Below are 6000 nucleotides of genomic sequence, written 5' to 3' on the forward strand. Positions count from 1 at the left end.
TTTAACTTATAAAAAAGTTTTAAATAGGTCATTTTTCGTTAAAGACCCTAACTCTGTTAAAAAAATTTGTCATTTTGTGCCACGTGTACAATATATTACTGTACATCGTCTTCTTTTCTTATCTCCGATCTAGTTTCTGACAATTTTTCTTCTTCCTTCTCCCTTTTATCTTCATCTTCTTATATTCAAATCTTCATCTTCTTGCCACTAACACCAAACACCCACCCCTAAATCTCAAACCATAAATAATTTAACTTTCTAAATACTTATTTTCTATTTCTGGTAGATCTTTCATTTTATTGATTTTGCATACTACCCTAACCTCCCAAGCTTTCATTAACAAGAATACATATTGCCTGAGATGGAAAATGGATATTTAAGGGACGAAAAGAGTAATTTTGCCTATATTAAATATGTATAATAGACAATTAGGCAATAGTTTAAAAAAACAAAAACATACATGTCTTTTAATTTTGATAGCAAACACTTAACATAAAATATTAATATCATGAACAAAAATAATTTGAAACATAAAACAGATTTTCACGTAAGATATAGTCAACTAATATTTCTTTTCTTCTTCCTTCTTTTGAAGCTTTCATTAACAAGAATACTGTGTTCTGGAGGCTGAGATGAAAAATAAGTATTTAAGGGAATCTGATTCGGATCGCACACCTGAGTGTGGTGGATGAATCTACTATTGGAGATTTTTTGCATACACTTTGCTTGTCACTCGAACTAACTTCCATTGGTTAGTCAACTAATATTTATTTGTTATATTTGTAAACCATAAAATATTAGCATGATTTTATTTATTTAATAAATGTCCATAACAACATAAAAAATATCAATATTTTAATTATACAAAGTTCTTTTAAGTCGTGTAATCTGAGAAAAGATTTATTTTGTTTGTATAATTTTTTTATATGAAATTTGTTAATTTGGTATAACACTATACATCATACGAGACACGTTGAATTTTGAAAAATAAAGTATAAAGTTGTACGAAACATGCTAGATCTTATTTAATGTTAAGGATGTGTATGAATGTTATTTTGTAACGAAAATAAAGATTAGTCTAGAATTATCCATTAGAAGTTAAGGTTTATAAAGTTTTTTAAAAAAAAAGTATCTTGAATATTTTGCTCTACTGAATCCAATGTCACACTAACCTTTCCTTAAAAGTATTTGTGCCAAAAACAAATGAATAGAATAAAGAAGTAATTTTTATTTGTTTATTTACATATGTAGCTTAGAAAAAAAAATAAAAACAAATAAATGATAGAACATATTTCTCAAATAATTAAATATTTAATTTAATTTATAAAATATGAATTATTTATTATATTTTGTCTGTAAAATTGTGTATCATTTATTATATTATAAAAATAATTTTATTTTGATAAATAATTAAAAAAATCTTAACCTCCAATTTCATGTTTAGAAGAGAATTTTTTATTTTATAGACATCACCTTCCTATTTTTATTCATTTAAAAAATTTAATATATATTTTTTATTCAAATATATATTATATATATATATATATATATATATTTCATTAGATATAGTCATTAATTTTTTTAATTTATTATTTTTAATTTTCTAATTGACGTTATTTAAAATAATCACAAGTGTCATTTTAATATCAATTTAAAAAAATAAAAATAATAATTCAGAAAAGTAGAAATTATATATTAATAAAATATTTTATAAATATTAAATTTAAATTATACTTTTTATTTTCGTCTCCTTCCTTCCCACGTGATTGAATCCAGGCCACCTAATCTTTTGGTGGATGCTTGGCTACATATAGTAACATGTGCATATTTTATTCCCATCCAAAAAGGGTTCCTATAAGATCATGGAAGTGGAGATTGTTATTCGTACAATTTATTTTGTTAAATTTTTTAATAATTAAATTGTGAAAGTAGTTTATAAATTTTTTAAAAAAATGTAAAATCACATTTTAAAATTAAATTTCATAAATTATTTATAAAAATTTAAAACTTAATTTCTAGAAAGTAATATACACACTTTTAAAAATTAAATTTTATAAGTAACAACACAATAGATGATGCAAATAAAAAAAATAAAAAAAAATAAAAAATAATTTAAGAATTCAACTTAACTGTAATGTATTATTTTTATTGCATTGAATAATTTTTCTATCAAAATTGATCTAACACAGTTTACAAATACGTGGTTATTTTGTGATATATGTGTTTTTTTCTTCTTTCCTTTTTTTTTTATCTACGTTAAGAGTATAATTTTTAGTAAAAATAAAAAAAGAAATTAATATTTTTATTTTTTAGTTCTAAGATAAATTTTAATTTCATTTTTTAATATTTATTTTTTCACTTTAATCCTCTAATTTATAAAAATATTTAAATAAGTTATTTTTGTTAAAAATGTTAACTTTATGGTAAGTTTTTATTTTTTTTTATTATGTGTATTGTGTATATATTGTTCGTATCTTTCAAATAGCTGATTATGTTTCTTACACTTACTCATTCCCTTCCCTTCATTTTTTTTTTCTTATTTTTACTCTTTTCTTCTTTATTTTTAAATATTTTATTAAATAAATCGAAGAATTGCTACAAAGACAAATTTTGAGCAGGTCCTAAAGAAAGAAATGAAGAAGAATAAAAAAAGAAGAGATAAAAAGATAAGGAAAGGAAGAAGAAAGTTAAAAGATAAAATTAAAATATACTTTTATAAAAACTAAACTTTTTTTATTTAAAATTGTTTTGATTTATATATATATATATATATATATATATATATATAATGCAAAAAAAAATAAAAATTTACTCCCAAAATCCATCCTATATAGGACAAGTATGGGTCCACATCCATTAACAACATATTTTATTTTGTTAACCAGCCATGCAAATACAAGGATGAATTCCATGCTACCGAAAGCATGAGTCCACACCCACCTAACAACAAAGTTTATTTCTGAAAGACAACCCTCAACTGATCCTCACCAAACACTACTTGTAGCACTCACCATGTGGGATATATAATCTACCACATGTTCAAACCTGAACTCTTCATTAAACACAAAAGACCAAATTCAAAACAACAGTACCACAGTGTCAACACTTGAAGTTGAAACCTAGACACTTAAATTTCAGCTAACCAATTAATTTATGTCCTTGTAGAACTGCTGCTTGAAAGCTTCAACATGAGGAGTTTGCAAACGAATGGCTATGGAAACAGACCCATCACCTTCTGGGCATGGCATAATGAATGCCCTGCCATCTCCTCTGACAATAGCTGGCCCCATATACACAGGCCTTCCCCACCCAAAATCTGGCCCATAAGTTGGCATATTACTCATCCAACTCCAAATAGTAAGATTAGGATTACCAAGAAATGGGGCTTCCCTTAGCCACCCGACATCATTTTGACTCCCAATAAACTCAAACCCTGACCTCAAATACTCATCAGTTAACACCTCAATTGCTTCCCTAATCTTTTGTGCCACATAGCTCAATGGTTTTGACACAATGTCACCACTAAAGCAAGTGGGTGTCACTGTTGGATATGTGGCATTTCCAAAATAGTTTAGAGGCAAAGGTGGCTTCAATCTGTTTCTAGTGCCAGCAACAATGTGAACCACTGTTGGTTGATTTTGATCACCCCCATCACGAGCCTTACATGCACATCTCCATATGTGAGCTGAAATGCTTTCATATCTACTATAAGGTCTATGCTGAGGATGCATCATCATAGTCCCTTCCATGAACTCATTGGCCTTTTTCCTAAGTTTCTCCACCATTTCTCTTGTGAGTTTCAGCATTGCAAGTGCTGTTTCCTTCTTACTTTCCTCTATTGAGTTAGAGTGGCCTAATACAAGTGGCAATGGCTTGAACTCTTTGTGGTCAAAACACGGTGCCATCTGTGATCTTAGAACCACCTTGCTCAAACATGGCACGTCATTTTCCTCTAACGTACCTCCTCGAGCTAACATAGCCCATGAGTTAATGAAGTGAGTGCCAACAATTCCATCAACAATGACATTGGAAATGGCAATGCCAACACAAAGGCCACCACAAGTGAATCTTGTTAACTGCACTAGCAACAGTGGTAGCTTCTCAATGGGTTCAGTGTAATCAATGTTGGGAATAAGCTCTTTGATGGTGTCGTTTGGTTCAAAATCACCATAGTCATCAAGTGTTTTTGTGGATTAAGCTTCCAATAGCTTCACACCCTTTGCATTGCACTCCACTTCCAATCTTCCACCTTGTTGAAATGATGGACATTTGTGTATTATAAAGAAAGAGACAATAGGAGTTCAATGCTCTCATATTGTTGAATGTATTAAATTAAATGTGTACGGTGCATCATGAAAAAAATTTGAGTGGTTCATCTTATCATTCATATCGCGTCACATCTAAATTTTTACCCATGATTGGTCTGGACCTCATGATCGCAGATCAAGCAAAAATATCATACATCATGTGTTCTAATGCGATAAAAATAAATGAATTATTAAACTATAGTAATTGAAAACTTTTAATTTTAATAAAAAAAAAAGCCAAATCAATTTCTTTTTAACTATTTAAAACCTTTAAATATTTTTTTATATTTTAAAAGTTTGTAAGTAGATATTTCAAATTTTAAATAATTTTAAGTAGGTCTTTGTTTAAAATTTTGTCTGGGTTCCATTCACAAATCAAAAGTTTTTAAATCACTTATAAACTTACTATAAATAACTAAACTAGTAAACACATTCTCTAAATTATACGTAGCTCTTAATAGAACCTTAATAGAAGGATCTAATTAAAAATAATTTAAAAGTTTGAGAATTTACTTACTTTTGAAGTATAGGATTTTTTTTTCCCAAAATTGTCAAATAATTTAGAGTTGTACATATTAACTTAACAAAAATAAAGTATCAAGTAATGGAAAAGATATGAAAAGTTAAGAAATAATTAAACGAAAAATAATCTTAAAATACAATTTAAATATGATTACATATTGTTCATATATTATATAACACACCTTTAGTCATGCGTAGCCGACCAGCCAGTGGGTAGTAGGGGACTAAGATCTTGCTGAGAGAGGTTCTCATTGTGTGAACAACGTTGGGGATTTCATTGAGACTAAGATTTGGTTTGAAGTTATAGATGTTGAGTGCATGTGTTGGAGCATTGATTTGCTCACTCTCAGACAGTAAGAGACTACAGTTTGGAGTAGCCTCGCTGGGAATCACTGTGTAAGAAGATGAAACGCTCAGCATCTTTGGTTGAAAGATTGTGCAGCTACCACCCCGTGTAGCCTCATTCTCATTGCCATTTATAGTATATTTTCCACGTTTTCCTTGCATTGTTTGAATAGGCTAAAAGTTAGAGCAATATTAGAGACATATTATTATTTAACACACTCTCTCTGAAATATTTTTTATTATTAATTAAAATTTATTTAAAATAATTTAATAAATTTTAGTCAACAATAAAATATGTATTATAAAGAATATATTAAAAAATATGTTGCTAGCATTACTCAAATATATATATATATATATATATATATATATATAAAATAATTTTCAAAAATAAAACAAAAAGTAAAATAAAATTATCTCTTAAAGTTGTGCAAAATAATTGGGCAAATTATATCCACGTCCCTTGAGATTTAACGAAAATTTACTATACTCGTTACCTTTTTTACATAACTAACCTCTCTTATTTGAGTAACGTGATAAAAATTAGAAGAGATTTATGTTATCATGCTATTATAAGGTTAAATAAAACTAACAAATAAAATTTATTAAATTTATCGGGAACGGATGTATTTTGTCTTGAAAAAATTTTGTCTTGTTTTTTTTCGATGTAACAATTATTCTTCTTATGCTACTGTCAGTTGTGACATTATTTTTAAAATAAAAAATAATTTTAATACATTATTAGTATATTATAAATATAATTTTTATATTAATTATTAAAAAATTAATAATTCTTACTATATAGCAATGTATAATTGAATGACAT

General features: G+C 27.2%; 1 pseudogene; it reads right to left on the reverse strand.

Moving 5' to 3' along the window:
• Positions 1-3146: 3146 nt before the first annotated feature.
• LOC113866583 lies at positions 3147-5249 on the reverse strand (annotated as a pseudogene).
• Positions 5250-6000: the final 751 nt, after the last annotated feature.

This window comes from Abrus precatorius, unplaced genomic scaffold (genome assembly GCF_003935025.1).
Source record: "Abrus precatorius isolate BTA unplaced genomic scaffold, Abrus_2018 Scaffold5, whole genome shotgun sequence".
NCBI lineage: Eukaryota > Viridiplantae > Streptophyta > Magnoliopsida > Fabales > Fabaceae > Abrus > Abrus precatorius.